The following is a 16,175-nucleotide window of genomic DNA, read 5'->3' on the forward strand; positions in this document are numbered from 1 at the left end:
ATATAGAGGACATCACATCCGGCAACAAAATAATGCAATAATAGTACACATACTTAGTACCCTGTGCTGCCAGCTGAACAAGTCCCCAATATCCCAGATCCGAAATGTGACCGGCACTCCCTAATCAAGCAGCAGGCATAAAATCAGTATCTAAACCATACAAATAAATGGTATACCTGTCTGCAGCCTTCCTTAATACTAACACTCCACACTATACATTACCAAATACACGGCAAAGTCCTAGCCACTGAGGAGCCGGTGCACCATTAGTAAAAGTTAGTGGATATGTCCTCAGGAGGGGTATAGAAATAGCAGGCACAAAAGAAGTGCCCTTAAATCCAGCTGGGGTGTGCAAGGAGTAAAGCCGAGACACAGGAGGTCCAAGAGGGGGGATGGAGGCCCCACGCGTATCGACGCTGCTAGAGCGTCTTCGTCAGGGGAAGGTAGTAAAGACCTCCCAAACATTCCCCGTAAATGTACAACATAATTAAACTAAGATTAACGTCACCTGTGAGGCTTACGGTGGCGTTCTAGTGACTTGTTGGTGTGCGGCGCTGAGTAAAGCTTCCGGACATGCGCATATAGGAGATGCCGATCGGCGCCTGTGCACCAGCCTACTTACTACAATACACGGCGTTCCACTGCGCACGCGCTGTATCAGTCCACAACATGGACACCGATTAGTCTGTAATAGCCATAGGGCTTGTACGCAGGCGCACAAGTTACCATGGGAAGGACGCCCAGGCATGCGTAATAAAGATCCAGGACACTACCTAGAGTATGGGCAGTCTTACACCACATTCACACCACATGTGCAAGGCAGATGATCTATAATACACAGAGTTCTATGCTCAGGCGCCCAATTCATCATAGTAAGAATGCTTGAGATCTACAAAGTTGGTATACAGATAACGCGTAGTGGCGTAAGTGATCACAGTATCATCCCATGCCGCGCCCTTGTCCCAGACCAAATTGCCACATATGGAATTTCAAGGTATAAACAAACAAGTGTGAAAGGTGACAGCCGGCAATAATCAAATGCAAGTCTGAAGGCCATATGGGCGACCGCCCCAAGAGAACTTGGACCTATAGCAGGGGTGTTTTTTCCACCCATATAGTTAGTAGAAAGATTTTACATGGGAAAAAAAAAAGGAAAAAGAAATGACTATCAACGTTCCAAGACCAATGTGGAACATGACTATCAATGTTCCAAAACCAATGTGGAAGATACAAAAATTCCACCACAGACAAAAAATCTGTATCTACAGGATCAGGTGCATATACCCAAATAATTCTAATTATAAACTGACATTTTTTATCTCTTATGGTTATCTTTATTATCCATTATGCAAAGGGAGTTATAAATGGGCATATAAAGCTGGCCAAAGATGTGAGCTATTGCCCAACGTCAATGTACACATCACTCACGTGCTAAACCCCTCCAAACTAGAAACATAAATTCCAGCGTGACAAGCTGGACTTTGATAACCTGAGAGCTTATAAATGGTCACATCATGGTAACAACAGGAGGGTGGTGTTGACAACACAGGGGGACAGAGCACAAGTTGAACAGATTGAACCCATCTCTAGTGATTTTTTATCATCGGACATGAGCGACCAAGAAGGCGGAGCAGGAGTGGGAGGCATAAATGCCATCAATCTGAGGCCGAGGGGTGGACCCCTCTGAGATTGGACAGTGGGCCGCAAGAGAACCACGAGGAAGAACAACAGAAGATTTTAATACAGGACAATGTACGTGAGAATGGGCCGGGTAAGCTACAGATTGTTAACCTGTCATCATATCCTTTGTCATCAGGGGAGATTTCTCTGTTCTCTAAGGGATTGTCTTTCTCTCCCACTAACCCGCTTAATAAATTCGAACTGACCAAAGATCTGTACCTATTTTGTAGGCAGCTCATGTTTAAATTGCTCTACCATAAACCATCAGTGATTGACACAATGCCAGATGAAGACAGACAGGTGTTTCGGGACCTATTGGAGCTCCTTGATGAAAATGAATTGGATGATGGTAAGTCACATAGGTTTATGGGACGTATTCCGTCCCAGGCTTCTCCACCCTTTTCCCTTTTTCCGGTAATACAGATATTTTTTGAAACTGTGAGCAGGGATATCTGAAAGCTCAAAATAAGGAATATGGGTACTAGAAATCTTACCAGGGAGGAGGCACATTGTTTGAAACATCTTAAAAAACAGGACTCTTTTGTGATCAAGGAGGCCGACAAATGGGGCAATATTGTGATCTGGCCCAAGGATATGTACGTGGCTGAGGCCAAAAGGCAACTACTTAACATCTCTCATTATCAGGTCCTACCCTCGGATCCCACGGACATCTTTAAGAAACATCTTGATGGACTGGTCTTGACCGCCCACAGTTTAGGTATCATCAACAAGAGGGAGAAGGATTTCTTGATCATTGAGACACCAAGAGTTCCCACGTACTATATGCTTCCCAAGGTGCACAAAAGTCTGGATAACCCCCCAGGTAGGCCTATAATATCAGGGATTGGGGGGTTATTTGAGAGGCCGTGCATATACTTGGATTATTTCCTGCAGCCCTTGGTTTTCTCCTTGGGGTCATACATCCGGGACTCTATGCATTTGATAGAAATAATTGGTAAGCTGGAGACACCGAGAGACACCTTGATTGTCACACTCGATGTAGAGTCCCTCTACACCAATATTGACCATAAGCTTGGTCTGGAGACAATTACGTACTTCTTGGATAAGAAATCTAGTAAGGACAGGGACCATGACTGTTTTGTATTGGATCTGCTTAAGATAGTTCTGGAGAAGAATTATTTTACGTTTGATCGTACGTTCTACAGACAGGCATCTGGCACCGCCATGGGTGCCAGGTGCGCACCATCGTATGCCAATCTTTACATGGGGTGGTGGGAGGAGACCCATGTTTATGAGCTTCAACTGTTCCGTGAGCATGTGCTAGAATGGCACAGATTTATCGATGATGTTCTTTTTTTTCTGGGTTGGGACCCTGGATGAGTGCAATAACTTTATCGATCTCCTCAACAGGAACCCATGGAACATTAGACTCACGTCTAAGATATATGTTATGATCCTAGTGGCTTAGGATCACAAATCTAACCAGCTAAGTAGAAAATAATAGGACGAGCTCTGGGAATGTGGTAACTGGACTAACCGCAAACCTGATCCTAACCGCACACACTATAGGCAGCCGTGGAATGTTTCCTGAAATCCTAGACATCTCTTCATGGCCTGAGAAACTGACTACCCCTAAAGAGAAAGTAAAGACCTCACTTGCCTCAGAGAAATCCCCCAGAGATATAGAAGCCCCCCACAAATAATAATGGTGAGTTAAGAGGAAAAGACAAACGCAGAGATGAAACAGGTTAAGCAAATGAGGCCCGCTAACGCTAGATAGCAGAAAATAGCAAGGGATCTGTGCGGTCAGTAAAAAACCCTATGCAAAAATATCCACGCAGAGAATGCGAGAACCCCCACACCAACTAACGATGTGGGGGGAGCAACTCAGCACCCCAGAGCACCAGCAAGCAGGGAAATCACATATTAGCAAGCTGGACAAAAACCACGTATTCCAATTCTCCCTCAACCAGCACCGGAGCAGGAGGCTCAACAGAAGGAACCACAGGCACCACATACCTCCGCAACAAAGACCTATGGAACACATTATGGATGGTAAACGATGCCGGGAGGTCCAAGCGAAATGACACAGGGTTGAGGATTTCCAAAATTTTAAAAGGACCGATAAAACGAGGTTTAAACTTAGGAGAAGAAACCTTCATAGGAACATAACGAGAAGACAACCACACCAAATCCCCCACACGAAGTCGGGGACCCACACAGCGACGACGGTTAGCAAAGCGCTGAGCCTTCTCTTGTGACAACATCAAATTGTCCACCACATGGTTCCAAATCTGCTGCAGCCTATCCACCACAGAATCCACCCCAGGACAGTCAGAGGACTCAACAAGGAAAAACGAGGATGAAAACCAGAATTACAAAAAAAAGGCGAAACCAAAGTAGCCGAACTAGCCCGATTATTAAGGGCAAACTCGGCCAATGGCAAAAAAGTCACCCAATCATCCTGGTCAGCAGAAACAAAACATCTCAAATAAGTCTCCAAGGTCTGGTTAGTTCGCTCGGTTTGGCCATTCGTCTGAGGATGGAAGGCCGACGAAAAAGACAAATCAATGCCCATCTTAGCACAAAAGGAATGCCAAAATCTGGACACAAACTGGGATCCTCTGTCAGACACAATGTTTTCAGGGATGCCGTGCAGACGAACCACATTCTGAAAAAATAACGGAACCAAATCGGAGGAAGAAGGCAACTTAGGCAAGGGCACCAAATGGACCATTTTAGAAAAACGATCACAAACCACCCAGATGACAGACATTCTCTGAGAGACCGCAAGATCCGAAATAAAATCCATGGAAATATGCGTCCAAGGCCTCTTAGGAACCGGCAAAGGCAAAAGCAAACCACTGGCACGAGAACAGCAAGGCTTAGCCCGAGCACAAATCCCACAGGACTGCACAAAGGAACGCACATCCCGCGACAAGGAAGGCCACCAGAAGGATCTAGCCACCAAATCTCTGGTACCAAAAATCCCAGGATGACCCGCCAACACTGAAGAATGGACCTCGGAAATAACTCTGCTGGTCCATCTATCTGCGACAAACAGTCTCTCTGATGGACAACGGTCAGGTCTATCCACCTGAAATTCCTGTAACACCCGTCGCAAATTTGGGAAAATGGCAGACAAAATTACCCCCTCTTTGAGGATACCAACCGGCTCAGAAACTCCAGGGGAGTCAGGCACAAAACTCCTAGAAAGAGCATCAGCCTTCACGTTCTTCGAACCAGGAAAGTACAAGACCACGAAATCGAAACGTGAGAAAAACAACGACCAATGAGCCTGTCTAGGATTCAACCGCTTGGCCGACTCAAGATAAATCAAATTTTTATGATCAGTCAAGACCACCACACGATGCTTAGCTCCCTCTAGCCAGTGTCGCCACTCCTAAAATGCCCACTTCATTGCCAACAACTCCCGATTACCAACATCATAATTTCGTTCAGCCGGCGAAAATTTTCTTGAAAAGAAGGCACATGGCTTCATCACAGAGCAATCAGAGCTTCTCTGTGACAAAACAGCCCCTGCTCCAATTTCAGAAGCATCAACCTCGACCTGGAAGGGAAGAGAGACATCTGGCTGACATTAAACTGTAGCCGAAGAAAACCGGCGCTTCAGCTCCTGAAATGCCTCCACAGCCGCAGGAGACCAATTAGTAACATCAGAACCCTTCTTGGTCAAATCCGTCAAAGGTTTAACCACACCAGAAAAATTAGCAATGAAGCGACGGTAAAAATTAGCAAAACCCAAGAACTTCTGAAGACTCTTAACCGATGTAGGTTGAGTCCAATCATGAATAGCCTGAACCTTAATGGGATCCATCTCAATAGAAAAAGGAGAAAAAATAAAGCCCAAAAAGGAAACCTTCTGGGCTCCGAAGAGACATTTGGAACCCTTCACAAACAAGGCATTGGCACGCAGGACCTGAAATACCATCCTGACCTGCTTCACATGGGATTCCCAATCATCCGAAAATACCAAAATATCATCCAGATACACAATCATAAATTTATCCAGATATTCTCGGAAGATATCGTGCATGAAGGACTGAAACACAGAAGGGGCATTAGAAAGTCCAAAAGGCATCACCAAGTACTCAAAATGGCCTTCGGGCGTATTAAATGCTGTTTTCCATTCATCGCCCTGTTTTATACGCACAAGATTATACGCACCGCGAAGATCTATCTTGGTGAACCAACTAGACCCCCTAATCCAAGCAAACAGATCAGACAACAATGGCAAGGGATACTGGAATTTGACCGTGATTTTATTTAGAAGGCGATAATCTATACAGGGTCTCAACGAACCATCCTTCTTGGCCACAAAAAAGAATCCCGCACCAAGAGGGGACGAGGAGGGGCGAATATGTCCCTTCTCCAAAGACTCCTTTACATAGCTCCGCATAGCGGCATGCTCTGGTACAGACAAATTAAACAGTCGTCCCTTAGGGAACGTACTACCAGGAATCAAATTTATAGCACAATCACAATCCCTATGAGGAGGTAGGGCACTGGATTTGGGCTCATCAAATACATCCTGGTAGTCCGACAAAAACTCAGGGACTTCAGAAGGAGTAGAGGAAGCAATTGATACCAAGGGAGCATCACCATGAATTCCCTGGCAACCCCAACTCAAAACAGACATAGCTTTCCAATCCAGGACTGGATTATGAGCCTGCAACCATGGCAGACCCAACACGACAACGTCATGCAAATTATATAACACAAGAAAGCGAATCACCTCCTGATGTGCAGGAGTCATACACATGGTCACTTGAGTCCAGTATTGAGGTTTATTCTTGGCCAATGGTGTAGCATCAATTCCCTTCAATGGAATAGGGAACTGTAATGGCTCAAGGAGAAAACCACAGCGCTTGGCAAATGACAAATCCATCAGATTCAGGGCGGCACCTGAATCTACAAAAGCCATAACTGAGTAGGATGACAGAGAGCAAATCAAAGTAACAGACAAAATGAATTTAGGCTGTACAGTACCAATGGTGACAGATCTAGCAAAGTTTTTTGTGCGCTTAGAGCATGCTGAGATAACATGAGCTGAATCACCACAGTAAAAGCACAACCCATTCTGACGTCTATGATTTTGCCGTTCAATTCTGGTCAGAATCCTATCACATTGCATAGACTCAGGTTTCTGTTGTGAACTCTATTTTTGGGCTCCCTCTAGTGGTCACAAACGGTACTGTGTAGTGTTGCCTTTCTGCAGGTTGGCAGTCTATGCAATGTGACCGAACTCTGACCAGAATTGAGCGACAAAGTCATAGACGTCAAAATGGGTTGTGCTTTTACTGTGGTGATTCTACTCATGTTATCTCAGCATGCTCTAAACGCTTAAAAAAAATCGCTAAACCTGTCACCATTGGTACTATACAGCCTAAATTTATTTTGTCTGTTACTTTGATTTGTTCTTTGTCGTCCTACCCGGTTATGGCTTTTGTGGATTCGGGTGCTACCCTGAATCTGATGGATTTGTCGTTTGCCAGGCGCTGTGGTTTTGTCCTGGAGCCTTTGGAATTTCCTATTCCTCTGAGGGGAATTGATGCTACGCCATTGGCTGAGAATAAGCCTCAGTATTGGACGCAAATGACCATGTGCATGACTCCCGTACATCAGGAGGTGATTCGCTTTCTTGTTCTGCATAATTTGCATGATATTGTCGTTTTGGGTCTGCCATGGCTGCAAGCTCATAATCCAGTTTTAGATTGGAAAGCTATGTCTGTGTCAAGTTGGGGTTGTCAGGGAATTCATGGCGATACTCCGTTGGTGTCTTTTCGTTTGGATCTCCCAGCATCGTTTGCCATTCATAATGTGTTCCATAGGTCTTTGTTGCGGAGGTATGTGGTACCTGTGGTTCCTTCTGTTGAGCCTCCTGCTCCGGTGCTGGTCAAGGGCGAATTGGAGTACGTGGTGGAGAAGATTTTGGATTCTCGTATCTCTAGACGGAGGCTTCAGTATTTGGTTAAGTGGAAGGGCTATGGTCAGGAGGATAATTCCTGGGTTGTCGCCTCTGATGTTCATGCGGCCGATTTGATTTGTGCCTTCCACGCGGCTCATCCTGATCGCCCTGGGGGTCTTGATGAGGGTTCGGTGACCCCTCCTCAAGGGGGGGGTACTGTTGTGAACTCTATTTTTGGGCTCCCTCTAGTGGTCACAAGCGGTACTGTGTAGTGTTGTCTTTCTGCAGGTTGTCAGCATCAGCTGGTTCGTTATCCTTGGTTGGTTTCCTATTTAACTCACCTGGATACTCAGTTCCTTGCCTGCTATCAATGTATTCAGTGCTCTTCAGATTCCTGGTGTCTACCTTGCTCCCAGTCTCTCCAAGACAAGCTAAGTTTTTGTTGATCATTTTTTGATTATCAGTGTTCATTATGTTTTTAGTCCAGCTCGCTAAAATGTGATTTCCTCGCTTGCTGGTTGCTCTAGGGGACTGAGTTTCTCCCCCCACACCGTTAGTTGGTGCGGGGGTTCTTGAAATCTCAGAGTGGATATTTTGTAAGGGTTTTTTACTGACCGCATAGATTCCCTTTTCTATTTTCTGCTATCTAGTATTAGTGGGCCTCATTTGCTGAATCTGCTTTCACCCCTATGTATGTGCCTTCCTCTTACCTCACCGTTATTATTTGTTGGGGGCTTCTATATGTTTGGGGATTATTTCTCTGGAGGCAAGAGAGGTCTTTCTTTCTCTCTAGGGGTAGTTAGTTCCTTAGGCTGGCTCGAGACATCTAGGATTTTTTAGGCACGTTCACCGGCTACTTCTAGTGTGTTTGGATAGGTTCAGATTTGCGGTCAGTCTAGTTTGCCACCTCCCTAGAGCTTGTCTTATGTTTGTTACTTAGCTGGAGTAATTTGTGATCCTCAACCACTAAGGATCATAACAGGTTTCTGTTCAGAAAACACCGCCAGATGGTGTGCAGGTTTGCGCTCCCGCAAACGCCGATCAATCTGAATGGCCAAAGCCATTGACTCATTCAGACTCGCAGGCGTGGGGAACCCCACCATAACATTCTTAATGGCTTCAGAAAGACCTTCTCTGAAATTTGCAGCCAGGGCACACTCATTCCATTGAGTAAGCACCGACCATTTCCGAAATTTTTGACAATACACCTCAGCTTCATCCTGACCCTGAGAGAGAGCCAGCAAGGCCTTTTCTGCCTGGTTCTCCAGATTAGGTTCCTCATAAAGCAATCCAAGCGCCAGAAAAAACGCATCCACATTCAGCAATGCAGGATCTCCTGGCGCCAGGGAAAAGTCCCAATCTTGAGGGTCGCCGCGTAACAGAGAGATAACAATTCTAACTTGCTGAGCGGAATCACCAGAGGAACGAGGTCTCAAAGAAACAAATAATTTACAATTATTCTTAAAATTCAGAAACCTAGATCTATCTCCAGAAAAAAACTCAGGAATAGGTACTTTTGGCTCAGACATAGGACTGTGAACAACAAAATCCTGAATGCTTTGCACCCTTGCAGCAAGATGATCCACACTAGAAGTCAGACTCTGAATATCCATGTCTGCAGCAGAACTCAAAGCCACCCAGAGATTAAGGGGAGGAGAGAAGCAGGACAGACTGCAGAGCAGAAAAAAAAAATTGAATTCAGGATTTCTCTTATCCCACTTTTGCGATGCATTTAACACTTTTGGCCTGTTGCACTGTTATGATCCTAGTGGCTTAGGATCACAAATCTAACCAGCTAAGTAGAAAATAATAGGACGAGCTCTGGGAATGTGGTAACTGGACTAACCACAAACCTGATCCTAACTGCACACACTATAGGCAGCCGTGGAACGTTTCCTGAAATCCTAGACGTCTCTTCACGGCCTGAGAAACTGACTACCCCTAAAGAGAAAGTAAAGACCTCACTTGCCTCAGAGAAATCCCCCAGAGATATAGAAGCCCCCCACAAATAATAACGGTGAGTTAAGAGGAAAAGACAAATGCAGAGATGAAACAGGTTAAGCAAATGAGGCCCGCTAATGCTAGATAGCAGAAAATAGCAAGGGATCTGTGCGGTCAGTAAAAAACCCTATGCAAAAATATCCACGCAGAGAATGCGAGAACCCCCACACCAACTAACGATGTGGGGGGAGCAACTCAGCACCCCAGAGCACCAGCAAGCAGGGAAATCACATATTAGCAAGCTGGACAAAAACTCATCATATACTAGGCAACATCTTGAACACAGATCAGCAAAAATAAGCAAACAGAACTTAGCTTCTCTTGGAGAGACTGATAACGGATGTAGACAGGAGCAATCAGAATAGCACTGAATACAACGGCAACAGGCAAGGAATGAAGGACCAGGTGGATTAAATAGGAAACCTATTTAGCAGATGACGAGACAGCTGATCCTGCCAGAAACCTGCAAAATAACAAAAAGAGCCACCAGGAGGAGCCCAAAGAGAGAACTCACACAGTACCACTCATGACCACAGGAGGGAGCCCGGAAACAGAGTTCACAACAGATATCCCCCACCATGGTGGACTTCCTGGATCTTAACATCATTTTGAAGGACAATCGTATCATCACAAATCTACACAGGAAGGAAACGGCTACGAATAGCCTACTCCACTATGACAGTGCACATCCGACTCATCTTCGCAACAGCATACCCAAAGGACAGTTCTTGTGAGTTAGGAGGAACTGTTCGGCTGAGGTGGACTTTTGGGTGGAATCTAGGAAGCTTACGGATAGGTTTCAATCCAGGGGGTATCCACGCAGAGTCATTTCACGAGCGTTCCAACATTCTCAGCGGTGTGAACGTGAGGACATACTCAAACCGAGACAGAAGAAGAGTGCACGGACAATTGATTTAATTACTGTGTACCACAATCAGTGGGGGGATGTTTATGAGATCCTAAAGAAAAATTGGAACATCTTACTCACGGAACCCAAACTCCATCCCTGGCTGACCCCCACTCCCAGGATGGTGGCTAGGAGGTCACGGAATTTCAAGGATGAATTGGTCTCCAGCCACTTTAAATGGGCATCCGTTAGGAGCGGCACTGGTGGCTGTATTTTTGACTCCTACCCGTGTGGTGGCTGTAACGTCTGTAGTTTTATGATCTCTGATACGGGTCTAACACTCCCACATATCCCAAGTAGGATTGAGCCGCCAGCGTATTTCAATTGTCGCACCAGGAATTTGGTATATGCCCTGGTGTGTGGGTGCCCTAAAGTATATGTGGGATATACGACACAGGAGTTGAGACGCCGGGTGCAACAACACCTCTCTAATATCAACACAGCCAAGAAAGATTTGGAGAAAGGGAAGAAACTTTCATCGGTGGCAGGACATTTTTTGCACATGGGGGCTCCGTCGGGGGTATTAGGGTGATGGGGTTGGAGGGGGTGAAATTGGATATAAGGGGTGGCAATATTAAGCTGGATCTGCTTAGGAGGGAATCCAAGTGGAATTACAACTTGAACAGTCGGGCCCCGGCAGGCATCAATGAAGAACTTTTATTCACTGGCTTCTGCAAGCAGATCTAGTCTCAGAAATATACATCTGGTGTTGGTTGATTTATATCATTTGTTCCCACAGTTACAACGTCGATGAGGGTTGTTCTTCCTGAAGGACAATGGAACTGATAGAAGAATCTTGTGGACTCTTTGATTGTCATCAACTGTACTCCTCGTATACTTAATTATAGAGTTATTATGTCTCCACTGTGCTGCCAGTTGTATTAAAAAAAAAAAAATTCCCCCCCCCCTTTTATATTTGCCACTAGGCCTTCTTCATGTGTACACCCTTCCCACCCATATGATGGTGCTTAGGTGTTTTACTTTTCAGCACGTCCATATTTAGCGGCTGGGTCAGACAGCTAGGGGTCTGTCATTTGGGGTGCCATTTTTGCAGGGATGTAATCTGAGATAAAAATTCTAGTTTGGAGGGGGTTTAGCACGTGAGTGATGTGTACATTGACGTTGGGCAATAGCTCACATCTTTGGCCAGCTTCATATGCCCATTTATAACTCCCTTTGCATAATGGATAATAAAGATAACCATAAGAGATAAAAAATGTCCGTTTATAATTAGAATTATTTGAGTATATGCACCTGATCCTGTAGATACAGATTTTTTGTCTGTGGTGGAATTTTTGTATCTTCCACATTGGTTTTGGAACATTGATAGTCATGTTCCACATTGGTCTTGGAACGTTGATAGTCATTTCTTATTCCTTTTTTTTTTTTTTCCCCATGTAAAATCTTTCTACTAACTATATGGGTGGAAAAAACACCCCTGCTATAGGTCTAAGTTCTCTTGGGGCGGTCGCCCATATGGCCTTCAGACTTGCGTTTGATTATTGCCGGCGGTCACCTTTCACACTTGTTTGTTTATACCTTGAAATTCCAAGTGGTACATGGGGTTCGCCAAACAAACAAGGACTTGGTGTAATTAGGACTAGCTCTCAAGGTATGGATATACCTAGCCCGCGCAAAACTCTATTAAGAGTATTTGACTTTATGCATCTTTACCTATTACCTGTATATGTATACTTCTCTTTATTAGGCTTGCATATGTGGCAATTTGGTCTGGGACAAGGGCGCGGCATGGGGCGATACTGTGATCACTTACGCCACTACGCGTTATCTGTGTACCTACTTTGTAGATCTCAAGCGTTCTTACTATGATGAATTGGGCGCCTGCGCATAGAACTCTGCATATTATGGTCGGCGCTCTATGCAAGTCAGCAATTCAGTTACATAGAGAACGGACAATTTTTTTTTTCTTTTTTTTTTTGTTTCCCGTTTTCTAGTACAAGATATGGTAAAACCGATGGTTTGTCAAAATTACAACTTATCCTGCAAAAAACAAGCCCTCACATGGCCATATTGATGGAAAAATAAAATAGTTATGTCTCTGGGATTAAGGGGAGAGAAAACGAAAACACAAAAACGAAAGGGCTGCGGTGTGAAGGGGTTGAATAAAAAAGAACCTAGACATGTTTGGTTCCTATGAACTCGTAATGACCTGGAGAATCGTAATAGCAGGTCAGTTTTAGCATTTGGTGAACATGTTAAAAAAAAAATACAAAAAACTGTTGTGGAATTTCAGTTTGGTTTTTTGCAATTTCACTGCACTTGGAATTTTTTTTCCTGTTTTTGAGTACATGATATGGTAAAACAAATGTTGTCGTTCAAAAGTACAACTTGTCCCGCTAAAAACAAGCCCCCACATGGCCATATTGACAGAAAAACAACAAAGTTATGGCTCTGGGAAGAAGGGGATCGAGAAACCGAAACAAAAAAGTAAAAGGGCTCTGCCTTGAAGGGGTTAATGAGGCGTACAGTGCCTGGAAGAAATCTGTCTCCAGTTTTCATTAACATACCACCCCCCTCCCATGCATGTAACACGGTGGACAATGTTTTCGTGCTTCTTATGGGCAGGTGCCTGCGAGTCACTGCGACTTCTGCTTCAGTGACTGCGCATCGAAAAGATGCTCTCACCACTTCCTCCTTGCATAGTCATCGCTAGGAACAATGTGTGGAAATTCAAAGACTGAAAAGTGGGGCGTGCATTATTATTTGGCTCCTTTAAGTTCAGTGCAGCAAACTCACTCCAGTAGTTCATTCTGGATCTCTGAATAATCCAATGTTTTCATAAATGCCTAGTAATTAGTGTTGAGCATTCCGATACCGCAAGTATCGGGTATCGGCCGATACTTGCGGTATCGGAATTCCGATACCGGGATTCCGATACTTGCCGCGTATCGGATACCGGAATCGGAAGTTCCAAGATTCAAAATGCAGAAATTCAGCCAATGAGAATGATTCCAAGTGTGGGCACATCCTGTTTAGCATGGAGGGCATGAAACTACTGGCAAGGCTGTGATTGGCTGCTGAAATGATGTCATGATGCAGTTTAAAAGTCGCTGGCGCCATTTTGCGATCACTCTGCTGTGAATTCAGTTAGTGTAGTGACAGGACGCTGTTTGCTGACTGAGGGACAGTTTAGAGATAGCGATTTGCTTCTTTGTGCTTTCCAAAGGCTAATTTAGCAACCGCTGTGTTCACCTACTAGTCACCTTGCTTTTGCCTTGTAGCGCTGTTTTCACAGCGATCTGCAAGGTCTGTGTGTGTGTGTGTGTGTGTGAGTGCAGCCCACTCTCTAGTCTGAGTGCAGCCACATAGGCCATCCATAGCTGGTTGTATTCAGTTCAGGGAGGGTGGTTCATTGCCTCATACTGTTCTTTTTTTTTTTTTTTTTCAAGTAGTGTAGTCTGCTGCTAATTTATTCAAAAAAATCCTATTAGTGTCTTTCCACCCGTCTCCAGCTAATTTGTGGAAAAACACTACATAGGATAACGTAGAGGAGGGTTTTTGGGCCTTGCAGCGCCGTTTACGGCTGTCTGCACGGTCTCCGTGTGACGGCAGCTCGCCCTGTAGTCTGTGAGCAGCCATAGCCTGGTTGTCTCCAGCTCAGGGTTCTTCACTGCGTCATACCGCCAAATCAATTTTCATTTTGTTTTAAGTAGTGCAGGCTGCTGCACATTTTTTCAAAAAAATCCTATTAGTGTCTTTCCACCCGTCTCCAGCTAACTTGTGGAAAAACACTACATAGGATAACGTAGAGGAGGGTTTTTGGGCCTTGCAGCGCCGTTTACGTCTGTCTGCACGTTCTCCGTGTGACTGCAGCTCTATCCGTTGTCAGTTCAGCCCCCAAAAAATAAATAAATAATAAAGTTCACCAAACACACCAGTTACACCACTTTACATTTGTGTAGGCCACATTAGCTCATATTAAAGTCTAGTCCACACTTTAGAAAATTAGTGTTTCTTATACCTGTTAGGAGGAGTTGCTCAGGAATAAGCACACAAAGCCGTTAGTACTTTTCTGCTTATCTTTATCAGTCAACCAAGATGAAGAAGGCAGTGAGTAAGGCACGTGGGCGTGGGCGCGGAGCAGGGAGGGGACGTGGGGATTCTGTGCCTGCTGCGGGCACCGGTGACTCATCAGCACCCACTTTCACCAGGCAACAGTCATTCATGCGCAGCTTTGTGTCAGAGCGCCGTACACCGCTGCTGCGTGAAGAACAAATTGAAGCCGTTGTCGGATGGATGGCAGCTAATGCATCAACTTCAATTAGTGCCACATCCTCTCAGACACAGAGCACTGGAGAGCAGCCATCTGTCTCTTCACCACCTGCCAAATTGCCCAGGCAGACAGAGAGCCCAGGACAGGAGCCGTCTCTACTTCTGTTCTCTGAATCTCTTGGCTTGGAAACAGGGGGCCAGCCAAGCAGCATTGGAGAAATGGAAGAAGAGGCAGGGTGCAGTGATGCCCAACAGCTTTTTCTCTCTTCCTCTGAAGAGGCGGGTGGGCCAGTGGCTCCGGTCACCACATCGCAGGCCGCATCAGCTGATGATGACACTCAGGTGCCACTTACTGGTGCGTGCTCTGCTGCTGAGACTACCCAGGAGGAGCAGTTGGGGGCAGAGGGTAGTGTAGATGATGAGGTCCTTGACCCATCTTGGCGTGAGGGACAGGAAGGTGGTGGGAGCAGCTCTGAGGAAGAGATTCCCCGTACGGCCCAAAGAGGGAGAGGGAGGGGGAAGACTGCGGATCCTGCAGCCTCCGCTTTGGCACCCGTTAGGAGCATGTCTCTTCCAAAAGCCAAAAAGGGCGCTCCCAAGACTTGCAGTGCCTGGTCCTTTTTTGACACAGTTGCAGATGACATTTGCTATGTCAGATGCAAGGTGTGTCATCAAAAAGTCAAAAGAGGTCGAAATGTCAGCAACCTCAATACCTCCAACATGTGGAAACATGTGCGCAACAGGCACCCGGCGGAGTTAGAAAAACACACTGAAGAGCTAGGCCAACCAACAGCGGCAGCTACCACCTCTTCAGCTCGTGTTGCCTCTTCCTCTAGCTCACACGCAGCTGGTTCGGCTTCCTCCCAGGATCGCCGTGGAAGAACCTCTGGCCCTGTTGTCCAGAGACCCGCTGTAATTCCACCCGCAGCACCACTTTCCCAGTCATCCACACACTCCCAGCCCAGTCTACAGCCATCGGTAGTACAGGCATGGGAGAAAAGGCGGCCTTTCTCGTCAAACCACCCACGAGCACAGGCTCTGACTGCAGGCATTGCCAAACTTCTGTCACTGGAAATGCTGTCATTCAGGCTGGTGGAGACTGACAGCTTCCGTGACTTGATGTCATTGGCAGTCCCACAGTACAATGTGCCCAGCCGCTTTTACTTCAGCAGGCAAGCCGTCCCTGCCCTGCACAAGCACGTGGAGGGACACATAAAACACGCGCTACTGAACGCCGTCAGTAGCAAGGTCCACCTCACCACCGATGCGTGGACCAGTCAACATGGACAGGGGCGATACCTTTCCCTCACTGCCCATTGGGTTAATGTCGTTGAGCCGGGTACAGACCGTGCGAGTGGCGCAGGACGTGTCCTGCCCACTCCAAGGATTGCAGGAATCCATTCTGTACGCATTGACTCCTCCTCTTACACCAGTTCCTCAGAATCATCGCTGCAGGAGCCATCA

This window comes from Ranitomeya variabilis, chromosome 5, assembly GCF_051348905.1.
Source record: "Ranitomeya variabilis isolate aRanVar5 chromosome 5, aRanVar5.hap1, whole genome shotgun sequence".
Lineage (NCBI taxonomy): Eukaryota > Metazoa > Chordata > Amphibia > Anura > Dendrobatidae > Ranitomeya > Ranitomeya variabilis.